Source organism: Bos indicus, chromosome 21 (assembly GCF_029378745.1).
Source record: "Bos indicus isolate NIAB-ARS_2022 breed Sahiwal x Tharparkar chromosome 21, NIAB-ARS_B.indTharparkar_mat_pri_1.0, whole genome shotgun sequence".
In the NCBI taxonomy this organism is placed as follows: domain Eukaryota; kingdom Metazoa; phylum Chordata; class Mammalia; order Artiodactyla; family Bovidae; genus Bos; species Bos indicus.
Window position 1 is genome coordinate 44,666,827 of NC_091780.1, and position 14,411 is coordinate 44,681,237.

Below are 14,411 nucleotides of genomic sequence, written 5' to 3' on the forward strand. Positions count from 1 at the left end.
AGGCCCTGGTCCCTCCCGGGTCCCCAGGCTGTCTTCCTCTTGGTTAACATAAAATACTGCGGGTTTTGCCCAACGTCCTCTCCTCCTTCCAGCCCTGCTCCCTCCTCTCCCAATACCCATTTTCTTGTTTGCTGGAGAAGTAGGAGAGGAACATATTCTGGAATATGTGGTCTAGTGCCACTCCAACATGAAATCACATGCTGTCATCACACTCCAAGACTGATATCTCTGACTTCTCATTACCTTTCATCAGAGGATCTCAAATCACTTTTCAAACAGTTATGAATTTCTTATGTACTTTCCTAAGAGCTGAAAGTAGAAACACAACGATTCTGTCTTATTCCCTAAACTACCACGTCTCTTGAAATTCTCAGTCTAAACACATATACACATATGCATGTGCAGAGAGAGACTTTTTCTAAATGGTGACAAAGCTATGGAATTACTCACATTCTGTCCTCTGCTCACAATAGGGTGGGCCCCTGTCATCTGTATACTATAAGCGTTAATAATGACGTCAAGTATTCTGCACATCATTAATCAAGGGAGAATTCATTTCCTTTTGTGAAGTTCCCTGTCTCCTTTTATTAATATGTCTCCTCTGACTCATCCCATATACTGACTTCACAAAATCCTGACTTCACTTCATCCTTTTCTCATCTCCCAGCTGTGTGGTCCTGAAGTGTGCTGCTGCCTCCATAAAGAAAACTGTGCATTTCAGAATTGGGTGAATTGGTTCTTCAAAGTTGGCTACTTTCAAAGTGAATGCAACTTGCTTGGCTCTTGAGAATGAATTACAAACTCATCACGGTCATTGTCCTAATGGATATGCACAACCAAGAGGTGGAGTTTTAGCCTAACTTGCTTAGCTCCTGCTACTTCTCCGGTTTCTCCCCTACCTGGTGTGTTAAAGCCTGGGAGTAACCTGAGACAGCTGCTGTCTCAATATTCACTGTGGCTTCCTTTTAGAGCCCCACTTCCAAATCCAACATCCAGCCCCAGAGGCTCCACCTGGCCTAAGGGGCAGCTCCAGGCCATTTCAAGGTGGTCCCTGAAAGATGGAGCTGTGCTGCTTGTGCGGCAGACCACAGGGCCAGGAAAGCCCCTTGAGGCCCACAACTTCACATCACCTTTCTTAAGAAGCCATTGTGTAACTTATTGTTCTCTACAGTGAGCAGAATAATCTGGAAAGCAGATTTTTATTTCTTCATCTGTGATCTATAAGATTTAAGGTTTCATCACCTGTTATTTTCTAGTTCTCTTTCTAGGAAAGTCATGATTTAAAGTTATTCCCTCCCTGCTTTAGGCATCATATTAGAATCCCTGCCCTCAGACTTCCCTGGTGGTGCAGTGGGTAAGAAGAATCTGTCTGCCAATGCAGGGGACATGGGTTCGATCCCTGGTCTGGGAAGATTCCACATCCTGTGGAGCAGCTAAGCCCAGGCACCACAACTGCTAAGCTTGTGCTCTAGAGCCTGGGAGCCACAGCCACTGAAGGCCCCGCGCCCTAGAGCCACACACTGCAACTCCTGAGACTAAGTACTAAGTACTAACTACTGCAACTATTGAAGCTCGAGTGCCTAGAGCCTATACTCTGCAACAAGAGAAGCCATGAGAAGTCAGCACACCGCAAAGAAGAGTAGCCCCACTCGCCACAACTAGAGAAAACCCTTCCAGCCATAAAGACCCAGTGCAACCAAAAATAAAAATAATAAATAAACTTAAAAAAAAGAATCCCTGCCCTCGACTTTTCAAGGAAGGGGGGTGGGACTCTGATGAGACCTTGCCAGGCCTGACTCAAGTTCTTCTGGATGTCCCTCCACCCATCTGGATATGCATTATGTCTCATTGTTTTTCTTCCATTCATTCAATCTACTAACACACAACTAACCTAATATGTACCAGGCTTCATGCTGGAGAAAAGTAATGAACAAAGTAAACAAGGGCCCTGCTCTCCTGAAGCTACAGTCTTGAGGGCAAATGGCAAACAATCAGGCAAAGAGCTGCATTATTGCAGAGCTGTGATTTCGAGAAAAGTATAGGAAGTCACAAAGGAGCATAACAGGCAGATCTAGTGGAGAATATCATGCAAGAGCATTTGTCAGCCCACCTGTCGTGAACAATAGCCCCCATAGGTGTGGGCCACAGTCAGGGTGTGCTTCTCCTTGCCTTCCCAGTCTGGTGAGGATTCCCTAAAAGAAAAGCAACATCATTCAGGGTTTGCATCAGAGAGAAATCTAACTCAGCATCCTTGTTTGTTTTGAGACCCAAAGGGCTTCAGGAGACTGCAAGAAGCAGGATCACCTGTCACACTACTCCAGGGCTGTCCATGCAGCTACTTAATGACAGATCTCACATCTTCTAAGTAAGATCTTTAATTCAGTGGGAGAATATTTGAGCAACCGTGGATCTTCCAGAGCCTCTATCACCACTTCTCTCCCATTTCTGCAATATAGAGATGGGGAAGTGGGAGGTGCAGACTACTGGGTATAAGACATGTTCATGGATGGATTATACAACATAGGCAATGTAGCCAATATTTTGTAATAACTGTAAATGGAGTATAACCTTTAACAACTATACAAAAATAGAATTTTTAAAAAGAAAAAAAAAGACATCAGCAAACAGATTTCATCCCTCCTCAACAACTCTCCTCAGGAAGCATAAATTCCCCTAATTAACCCCAGATTTTCTAGCTTGGGCTTGTGATAGTGGGCGCCAGCCTGGATCAGAACCCTAGGCCTGGGTGTGATGCCTGGGTGTGGCTCACAGAAGTTAACTAGAGGTTCCTTGAGACCTTCACAGGGACACGGGCCCTAAAGCAGAACAGTCACACTGTCCATGAGAAAGCTATGCATGGACTTGACTACCCCAAATGTGTGCAGTGTGAGGCATAAGGGGCAGGATCTAGAGTCAGACAAGCTTGAGTATGTATTCCAGCCCACTACTGGTTAGCTACAGGACTTAGAGCATGTCATTTAACCTCTCTGGGCCTCAGTTTCCTCACTCAAAAACCTCATGTTCTCTGTGTACACGCATGTGTATAGGTTAAATTAGATAATGTATACAAAATGATTAGCAAACTACCCAACACAAAATCCTCAAATATATATGAATGCAGGTCAAAATCCAACAGTTAGAACTGGCCATGGAACAACAAACTGGTTCCAAATTGGGAAAGAAGTACGTCAAAGCTGTATTTTGCCTCCCTGCTAGTTCAATTTATATGTGGAGTACATCATGCAAAATGCCAGGCTGGATGACTCACAAGCTGGAATCAAGATTGTCAGGAGAAATATCAACAACCTCAGATATGCAGATGATACCACTCCAATGGCAGAAACTGAAGAGGAACTAAAAAGCCTCTTGATCAGAGTGAAAGAGGAGAGTGAAAAAGTTGGCTTAAAACTCAACATTCAGAAAACTAAGATCATGGCATCCAGTCCCATCACTTCGTGGCAAATGAGGGGTGGAAATGGAAACGGTGACAGATTTTATTTTGGGGGGCTCCAAAATCACTGCAGATGGTAACTGCAGCCATGAAATTAGAAGACGCTTGCTCCTTGGAAGGAAAGCCATGACAAACCTAGACAGCGTATTAAAAATCAGAGACATCACTTTGCCAAAAAAGGACCAGTAGTCATGTATGGCTGTGAGAGCTAGACCATTGTGAAGGCTGAGCACCAAAGAATTGATGCTTTTGCATTGTGGTGCTAGAGAAGACTCTTGAGAGTCCCTTGTACAGTAAGAAGATCAAATCAGTTCATCCTAAAGGAAATCAACCCTGAATGTCCAATGGAAGGACTTATGCTGAAGCTGAAACTCCAATACTTTGGCCACCTGATGTGAAGAGCCGACTCACTGGAAAAGACCCTGATGCGGGGAAAGATTGAGGACAAGAGGGGAAGGAAGTGGCAGAGGATGAGATGGTTGGATGGCATTATTGACTCAATAGACATGAGTTTGAGAAAACTCTGGGAGATGGTGAAGGACAGGGAAGCCTAGTATGCTGCAGTCCATGGAATCACAAAGAGTTGGCCACAACTTAGTGAATGAACAGCAACAAATGTATGTATATATGCATGTGGGTGTATACATATATATTATATATACATATATATTCTATATTATTGGAGTAGGAAATGCTAACCCACTCCAGTATTCTTACCTGAAGAATCCCATGGACAGAGGAGCCTGCTGGGCTACAATCCATGGGCTTGCAAAGAGTTGGACACAACTGAAGCAGCTTAGCATAGCATTCTATATTATATGCATATATATTCTATATTATCTAAAAAAGTATACATATATAAAATAGCAAGTACTTACATGTCAGGTACTTGCTCAGAATCACACGGCTATTAAGTGACACAGCAGTTTGCTATTTTGAACCTATATGATGTGACTCTGGCAGCTTAACCATATTGCTATGAAAGTGAAAAGTGAAAGTGAAGTCGCTCAGTCATGTCCAACTCTTTGCAACCTCCTGGGCTGTAGCCTACCAGACTCCTCTGTCCATCGGATTTTCCAGGCAAGAATACTGGAGTGGGTTGTCATTTCCTTCTATAATAAATAGCAAAAAAAGAAAAGAAAAAAGTGGGGGGAGGGGCGGGGAGCAGAGGAAGAACAAAAATAAGAAGGAAGAGGGGCAATAAAGATAAAATAAAATCTAATAAAGTATTTTTAAAAGTCAAAATGAATGAAAAAAATCCACAATGAACAAAATCTCAAAATGTTAAATGAAGACATGATTCTCCAAAATCACTTTAGTGGTATCCAACTTCTTGTAACCCTATGACTGTAGCCCACCAGTCTCCTCTGTCCATGGGATTTTCCAGGCAAGAATACTGGAGTGGATTGCCATTTTCTTCTACAAGGGAGCAGACATGATTGGTAAAAGTGATTTTTTCTTTTTGGTCTTCTCTGGTGGCTCAGAAAAGGACATCTTTTTTGGGTGTTAGTTCTAAAAGGTCTTGCAGGTCTTCATAGAAACAGTGGAAATGAGAAATAGATTTAAAGGAGTGGATCTGATAGAGTGCCTGATGAACTATGGACGAAGGTTCATGACATTGTAGGGGAGTCGGGGATCAAGACCATCCCCAAGAAAATGAAATGCAAAAAAGCAAAATGGCTGTCTGAGGAGGCCTTACAAATAGCTGTGAAAAGAAGAGAAGCAAAAAGCAAAGGAGAAGAGGAAAGAAACTCATTTGAATGCAGAGTTCCAAAGAATAGCAAGGAGAGATAAGAAAGCCTTCCTCAGTGATCAATGCAAAGAAATAGAGGAAAACAATAGAAAGGGAAAGACTAGAGATCTCTTCAAGAAAATTAGAGATACCAAGGGAACAAACATTTCATGCAAAGATGGGCTCGATAAAGGACAGAAATGGTATGGACCTAACAGAAGCAGAAGATATTAAGAAGAGGTGGCAAGAATACACAGAAGAACTATACAAAAAAGATCTTCACCACCCAGATAATCATGATGGTGTGATCACTCACCTAGAGCCAGACATCCTGGAATGTGAAGTCAAGTGGGCCTTAGAAAGCACCACTACAAACAAAGCTAGAGGAGGTGATAGAATTCCAGTTGAGCTATTTCAAATCCTGAAAGATGACGCTGTGAAAGTGCTGCAATCAATATGGCAGCAAATGTGGAAAACTCAGCAGTGGCCACAGAACTGGAAAAGGTCAGTTTTCATTCCAATCCCAAAGAAAGGCAATGCCAAAGAATGCTCAAACTACCGCATAATTGCACTCATCTCACATGCTAGGAAAGTAATGCTCAAAAATTCTCCAAGCCAGGCTTCAGCAATATGTGAACCATGAACTTCCAGATGTTCAAGCTGGATTTAGAAAAGGCAGAGGAACCAGAGATCAAATTGCCAACATCCACTGGATCATCGAAAAAGCAAGAGAGTTTCAGAAAAACATCTATTTCTGCTTTATTGACTATGCCAAAGCCTTTGACTGTGTGGATCACAATAAACTGTGGAAAATTCTGAAAGAGATGGGAATACCAGACCACCTGACCTGCCTCTTGAGAAACCTATATGCAGGTCAGGAAGCAACAGTTAGAACTGGACATGGAACAACAGACTGGTTCCAAATAGGAGAAGCAGTACGTCAAGGCTGTATGTCACCCTGTTTATTTAACTTATATGCAGAGTACATCATGAGAAATGCTGGGCTGGATGAAGCACAAGCTGGAATCGAGATTGCTAGGAGAAATATCAATAACCTCAGATATGCAGATGACACCACCCCTGACAGAAAGTAAATAACTATAGAGCCCCTTGATGAAAGTTAAAGAGGAGAGTGAAAAAGTTGGCTTAAAGTCCAACATTCAGAAAACTAAAATCATAGTATCCGGTCCCATCACTTCAAGTAGATTGGGAAACAGTGGCAAACTTTATTTTTTAGGGCTCCAAAATCACTGCAGATGGTGACTGCAGCCATGAAATTAAAAGACGCTTACTCCTTGGAAGGAAAGTTATGACCAACCTAGATAGCATATTCAAAAGCAGAGACATTACTTTGCCAACAAAGCTCCATCTAGTCAAGACTATGGTTTTTCCAATAGTCATGTATGGATGTGAGAGTTGGACTATAAAGAAAGCTGAGTGCTGAACAATTGATGCTTTTGAACTGTGGTGTGGGAGAAGACCTTTGAGAGTCCCCTTGGACTGCAAGAAAATCCAACTGGTCCATCCTAAAGGAGATCAGTCCTGGGTGTTCATTGGAAGGACTGACGTTGAAGCTAAAACTCCAATACGTTGGCCACCTGATGCAAAGAGTTGACTCATTTGAAAAGACTCTAATGCTGGGAAAGATTGAAGGCAGGAGGAGAAGGAGATGACAGAGAATGAGATGGTTGGATGGCATCACTGACTCAACGGACATGAGTTTGGGTAAACTCCAGGAGTTGGTGATGGACAGGGAGGCCTGGTATGCTGCAGTCCATGGGGTTGCAAAGAGTCAGACATAACTGAGCGACTGAACTGAACTGAACTGGTGGCTCAGATGGTAAGGAGTCTGCCTGCAATGTGGGAGACCATGCTTGATTCCAGGGTCAGGATGATCCCCTGGAGAAGAAACTGGAAACCCACTCCAATATTCTTGTTGGCACAATCCCATGGAAAAAGGAGCCTGGTGGACCATGGGGTCACAAAGAACCGGACATGACTAAGCAACCAGATGATGATGAAGGCTCCAATATGGTTCAGCATAACTCTGAAAGCAACACTCTCAGGAAAGAGTACTGCTTTGCTTGTTCTTCCTGAGGTTTGAGAATAAATGGACCTTAGTGAGTGAATGGAGCTGGCTTGCGGTGGCTGGTGAGAGCCAGTTCTCTGTACCTCTTCCCAACTCCACGTTAAGGACATCACCACGGTAGCTTGATATCAAATATGGTGAGAATATTTATAGCAGGGAAATTGGCAAAGGAGATATTGGTTTACCATCATCTACCTACTAGAAGGCTTGTTAAGTCTGTTTGGAAACAAACATCACTGGGGAGGGCAGGGTTTTAGAGCTGGCTATCTTGCAGGGAACAACTGAGACTTGGGGCCAGATGACCATTAGCTGTCACATGCATCACAGGATGCTGAGCACCATCACTGACCTTAGATGCCATTAGCACCATCTCTCGGGTGGGGACAACCCAAAGTGACCAAACATTGTCCAGTGTCCTGGGGCTGGGGAGGAGTTGCTTTTTAGAGAACCAACAGTGAGCAAAGGAGACAGCAGCAGGCTGAAGAAGCCCAGATACTAGAAAGAGTTCCTTCCAGCCCTTTCCCAGCAGGGAGAGGCAGCAGTCAGAAAGAGCCTACTTAGCCAGGGGTTTCCTGACTCTTGGGTAGAGATTTGTCATGCTCTCTGGGGCCTGAGGATTGGTCTCCTCAGACAAACATTTGGTTAGTATGAGGGGTAATCCAAATTATGATTAGAAACAGATATCCAGCTCAAGACTTTTGTTTGGCCCAGAACAAAACCACACACCGAAATCCCTAATCACTTTCCAGGAAAAGGCCTCTCTTCCACTGGGATTGGGGACATCAGCCTCCTCTTGAACTTTTAATCCATTCACGTATTTCTAGATTCCTGTGCTTCTCCCTGAGGCAGCAGCCTGGAGGCAGTTTCCAGCAGACCCTGCTGCTGCTAAGTCACTTCAGTCGTGTCCGACTGTGCGACCCCATAGACGGCAGCCCACCAGGCTCCCCCGTCCCTGGGATTCTCCAGGCAAGAATACTGAAGTGGGTTACCATTTCCTTCTCCAATGCATGAAAGTGAAAAGTGAAAGTGAAGTCGCTCAGTCATGTCCGACTCTTAGCGACCTCATGGATTGCAGCCTACCAGGCTCCTCCGTCCATGGGATTTTCCAGGCAAGAGTACTGGAGTGGGGTGCCACTGCCTTCTCCGCCAGCAGACCCTAGACTCCCAATACCCTCCACTGCCACTGTGGCCACGGTGTGCCAGCAACTGGGTCACCTGCAAGTTGGGGACCCTGAAAGTTCTAGTCACCAGGATTTGGAATAAAATAGGAAGTGAAGTCATCTTTGGTACAGCATTAAAACTTTTAAAAGAATATTTAATATTTAATTTACTTTAAAAAGTTGGCCAGTGCTTCTTCTAGAAAACATCAAATGATGGATGATGCCGTGGGAGGGCCTGGAGGTCCTGGAGAAGCCCATGGCCCTTAAAAATGGGGCCAGAGCAGCTGCCAGCTCCAAGACCCACAGCTGTCTCACCGTTGACCTCTGGAAAGAGATGGCGTTCGCCAAGCTTCCCTGTTGAGAATTCACTGACCATCTTGTAAAGACTCAAACTAGTGCTTCTGTGCAGACTCCACAGTAACACAAGAAAACTAAAGTGAATTAAGTCTGTTTAAAAAAGAGAGACAGCCAGCAATTTTGACCCACACCCTGCTATGAGTTTCTCTCTCACACACACATACACACACATGCACGCTCATCTCCGCAGCAGCTGTGGCCCGACAGTGCGTTCATCCTGGACGCCTGCTTGGTTTCCAGCACACAGCTGTTGAATTGACCCTCACTCACCCTCCAGCTGTTGTTTGCAGATTGAGAAGCTGGACAACTGAGGGAGAAGAGGCAAAACTATGCTAAGTAGAGGAGGACAAGATTAGCCTACTCCTTTCTTGGAATCTCAGGGATCCAAGGACTGTGTTGTGCGGATCAGGATCAGCCATTCAGGCCCCAGAAAATACCCGTCCACCTGTCTTCACTCACACAGCCAGAAAGCCAAGCCCTTGTTTAGGCAGCTGAGGAAGCGAAACAATGTGCCATTGGAACTGTGACCACTGTGAGGCCAACTCCCAAATCTTCCTCTTGGGCCCTGACTACAGTCTTGAGCTCCAGACCTGCCTTTCCAGTGTCAGGTCCCAAGGAACATCCTGCCAGACCCTCAAATGCAGTGTGAGCTCGAGAAGATCCCTATTCCCAGCCTAGCAGACCCTCCTCCTGGGTTCTTCCTCTCAGTAGCATCCTTCCCCCAGCCCCCTGCCTGCAGTATGCACAGGCTAGAAACCTCAGGTCACTTTCAAAGCCCTCTTCTCCTCCACTCCACACCCCTTCCATCTCATAGATCTGCCCCTTACATTCATTTCTACAGAAACGATTCTCTCTCACCTAAATCACTACACGGCTCTGGCAACTGCTCACCCTGTCTCATTTCTGTCCTTCCTTAGACACTGTTTCCTAATCAGCTCAAATTCTGTCCCCTGCTTATAAAACAACAATGGCTCTTCTTGACCTATGACGCTCCTGAACAAGGTTTTCAAGGACCACCATGGTTACCCACCACTCCACTTTTCTCATCTGTCCTTATGTAATAGGAAATAACCTTTGTACTCCATTCAGTATTACAAGTTAATCACTAAAGGGATTTTGCCTATAAGCTTAAATGATACATAATGGGGGGCTTCCCTGGTGGCTCAGTGGTAAGGAATCTGCCTGCCAATGCAGGAGACACAAGAGACAGGTGTTTGACTCATGGGTCGGGTCACACCAATCCTCTGGAGAAGGAAATGACAACCCATGCCAGTATTCTTGCCTGGACAATCCCACGGATAGAGAAACCTGGTGGGCTACAGTCCCTTGGGGTCCCCAAAGAGTCAGACACAACTTAGTGACTAAATAATAGTACATAATGGCTCATCTCTGGGAACCCCGCTTCCCAGGTAATAAGCATTAAACTAAAATACCTTTGTTTAGCTTATAGGAAACATCCTGACCAGGCCCACCTCTGAATGACTGCAGGGAGGAAGAAATTAACACATCCCTTCCAGAGGCTGACCGGAACCAGGAAGTATTTTAATTTACTCCCTCTTCCCACCCTTCTTTTGTCCTTTTTTGTCTGGATTCTTTCACTCAACCTAATTACTCAAAATAATTCAAAAGTCTAAAAGTTGAATGAACTTCAAAAGTTCATTCATCTTGTTGCATGATATCAATAGTACATAAACAGTATTCCATTGTTTATCCAGTCACCTGTTGATAGACATACAGGTTGTTTCCAGTTTTTCTTGCTTGTTCAAACTTTGAATTTTTTTTAAAATTTTTTAATTGGAGGATAATTGCTTTACAATATTCAAATTCTAACTGAGGCAAGATAGTTCTTTGGGGCACAAGCCCACTATCTCCTTGCTTTGCTGGCCTTCCAAATAAAGTCATTATTCCTTGCCCCCAAAACTGGTCTCTCAATTACTGGCCTGTTGTGTGGTGAAATGTATGAGCTTAGACTCAGTAATGCTTGGATCCCTCCTAATCTTCCAGCCATCACAAACTCCTTGTCTCCCTAAAACATGGCAAACATGCCCCACCGTTGCTCATACTACTTCCTCAATATGGAATCTCTTTCATCCCTTTCTTTGATTAACCTGAGTCTTAGATCAAAGGCTGCCTCCTCACCTCCTCCTTGGAAAATCTGTTTCTTCTTCATTCCCATGATTCTTTGAGATATAGATTATTTTTTGAGTGTAGTTTATGTTTCATGTCATCTTATGCCTTAGCCAGTTCACCCCTTTCATTCTATACATTAAAATACTGAGGCACAATATCTACATTTACTAGTAAATTACTTAGCAAATAGTGGTTGAATTAAAACCAATTCCTAGAAAGAACAGGCCAACTCACCAGGTAAAACTAGGATAAGATTAGCTTCACAAGGCAGCATGGGGTTGAGGGGATATTCAAAGAGTAATACCAGAGAAAAGAGTTGAGGGTGGAAGGCAAAGACGGATCACCGCCTTACTTTGGCAGTGAGCAAAAGGGAAGAGGCCCACCCCGCTCCAAATCCCCAGTTCTCTCAGGGATTCACAATCTTTATCTACAGAAATAAAAAACCCTGACCAGTGTCCCAATACCTGTGCTGTAACACAGAACAAGCCGAAAGTGGCCTTGGGGTTAATAGTTAAGAAACTGACCCCAGCAGTGAGCTCACTGGGCCAAGCACACATCACTGAGCCTTTCCCCTGGGATTTCTTTAAATGTGGTAACTGGATAGTAAATCTTCCCTTGGTGCTGATCGTATATTTAAACTGTGGTTCTTTTTACTTGAAATATTTTTAAAGAACGAGCCTCAGGGGACTGTTGATGAGAGTAATTACAAGCGAAGCACACATCCTCAGCCAAAAGTTTCTTCGAAAACTTAAACATCAGCTCAACTTAAGTGACTAGGAAAGCTGAAAACGTGGGCAAGACACAAACTGTTACTTCTTGAACTCATACTCAGACCTTACTGTTGAGCACCTACCCGTTCACAGAAGCCACTGAGTCTAACTGTTACATGTCACACAGATAGGAGGAGTTATTTTCATTTTAGAAATGATGGCACTGATGTTCAAAAGAATGCATGTGAGTTTACCTATTTCTCAGCAAGCTGATGAGCATCTAGTGAAAGTCACTCAGTCGTGTCGGACTCTTTGCAACCCAGTCCTGTACAGTCTATGGGATTCTCCAGGCTAGAATACTGGAGTGGGTAGCCTTTCCCTTCTCCAGGGGATCTTCTCAACCCAAGGATCGAACCCAAGCTCCCATTGCAGGAGGATTCTTAACCAGCTGAGCCACAAGCATCTAGAGGAGAAGTCATGTACAGTTAACCCTACAGTATCTTCCATGGCATCAAAGAATAGTATGAGTTGAAAAAATACTTGCTGAGCCTCAAAATTAAGATTTCCCACCCTTCTGAGGAAGTCCTACCTTTGGTAATTATACGCTACCAACTACACGCCGGGAGCTGCTCGGCCACGCCTCCATTGCTAGGCCACGCCTCCCATGGTGTTCCCAGCCAATGAGTCAGTGCACTGTCCTGAGAGATGGGGCATTCCTCTGACCATTGATTCCCTCCATGGTCTCGCTGAACTTCCCCTGCACTGGAACATACAGTATGGTCCTCCCCATCCTCTTTACATCCCTTCTCTCTAGGATCAGACTTGCATCACAGTCTGATGAGGTTCTAGACTCCCTCCCTTTTTTTTTTTTTCCATATTCCTTCCCCCAGTAAAATCCTGGCACATTTAATCCTGTCTTGATGTCTGCTTCTGACAGGACTGGAGACTGCTGCTGCTATTGCTGCTAAGTCCCTTCAGTCGTGTCCAACTCTGTGCGACCCCATAGATGGCAGCCCACCAGGCTTCCCGTCCCTGGGATTCTCCAAGCAAGAACACTGGAGTGGGTTGCCATTTCCTCCTCCAATGCATGAAAGTGAAAAGTGAAAGTGAAGTCGCTCAGTCGTGTCCGACTCTTAGCGACCCCATGGACTGCAGCCTACCAGGCTCCTCCGTCCATGGGATTTTCCAGGCAAGAGACTAACATGCCCCAATTTTTGCTTTAATAAATAATTGATAACCTTCATTCATTTCTGAATATTTGTGTGCTCAGTGGCTAAGTCGTGTTCAGCTCTTTGAGAGCCGATGGACTGTAGTCCGCCCAGGCTCCTCTATCCATGGGATTTCCAAGGCAAGAAAACTGGAGTGGGTTGCCATTTCCTTTTCCAGGGGATCTTCCCGACTGAGAGAACAAACCTGTGACTTCTGCATCTCCTGCATTAGCAGGTGGATTCTTTACCACTGAGCCACTAGTGAGCACTTATTATATGTATGCCACGAATACAGTGGTGAGCAAGAACAGGATTACTGATGCCCTTAAGAAACTGGTGTGAATCAAATAATTACAAAAATTAAAAGCACAGGGAGCCATGATGAGATGTAACAGGAAGAACCTGACCTAATCTATGGGCTTGAGAACTGCACTGTGTTTATTTGCTCAGTTGTGTCCAACTCTTTGCAACCCCATGGACTGTAGTCCACCCAGGCTCCTCTGTCCATGGGGATTCTTCAGGAAAGAATACTGGAATGGGAGGCCATGCCCTTGGAATCCTCTCAACCCAAGGATCAAACCCAGTTCTCCCGCATTGCAAGTGGATTCTTTACTGTCTGAACCACCAGGGAAGCCCAGGCTTGAAAGAGAATCCCCTAAAGATGAATAATTCAAGATGAGACATGATGGATGAGGAAGAGTTAATCAGGCAAAGGTGCAGAGCATTTCAGGCTGATGGAATAGAAGGAGCAAAAGCCCTGAGGTGGCAGGAAGCTCAACAAACCAAAGGCCACAGCGGCAGGGAATGGACAACAATGAGACTGAAGAGGAAGGCAGCGCCCATCTCAGAAGGCCTTGTGGAATATTTGGGAAGATTATTTATCTTTCTAAAGTGAAAATTCTTTAAAAGCAAGTAGCCCATACAGGCCCTCTTTGCCAGATCTAGTATAACACCTGGCACAAAGTAAATTTCACTAAATGTTTATTGAATCAAAGCAGTAGAAATCAGTGAAGAAATATACTATTTGCATTATTATCCCTAACATCAAGGATGCAGCAAATTAGACAAAAGCATCAACCAGGAGAAGTTTCTGTGCCCCACGAGCTGGTAAGACTGATGGTAACAATGAGGATGATCCTTCTCAGGCATTGGTCTCATCACTGTTGAGGCGGAAGCAGAGAGACACCAAAGCAGCAGCCACCAGAGTAGGTAGAAGATCAGGCTGCTTGATTTAAATACTGACATTACCACCTCCTCCCTGGGTGACCTTGAGCAACTTACCTAATAATGTCAATGCATCTCAGGGGCTGCTGCTGCTGCGGCTAAGTCGCTTCAGTCATGTCCGACTCTGTGCGACACCATAGATGGAAGCCCACCAGGCTCCCCTGTCCCTGGGATTCTCCAGGCAAGGATACTGGAGTGGTTTGCCATTTCCTTCTCCAATCCATGAAAGCGAAAAGTCAAAGTTAAGTCGCTCAGTCATCTCTGACTCTTAGCGACCTCATGGACTGCAGCCTACCAGGCTCCTCCGTCCATGGGATTTTCCAGGCAAGAGTACTGGAGTGGGGTGCCAT

The 14,411-nt window shown here is 44.7% G+C and overlaps 1 long non-coding RNA gene across 6 annotated transcripts in view; it reads right to left on the reverse strand.

Annotated features, from left to right (window-relative positions):
- Positions 1-2,142: 2,142 nt before the first annotated feature.
- The window catches only part of LOC139178224 (uncharacterized), a 353,724-nt gene continuing 341,455 nt past the window's right edge, over positions 2,143-14,411 (reverse strand). For all 6 annotated transcript variants that reach the window (XR_011562652.1, XR_011562655.1, XR_011562656.1 and 3 more), the window contains one exon: positions 2,143-2,192. This is a non-coding gene — a long non-coding RNA (uncharacterized lncRNA). The remainder of the gene's footprint in view (positions 2,193-14,411) is intronic.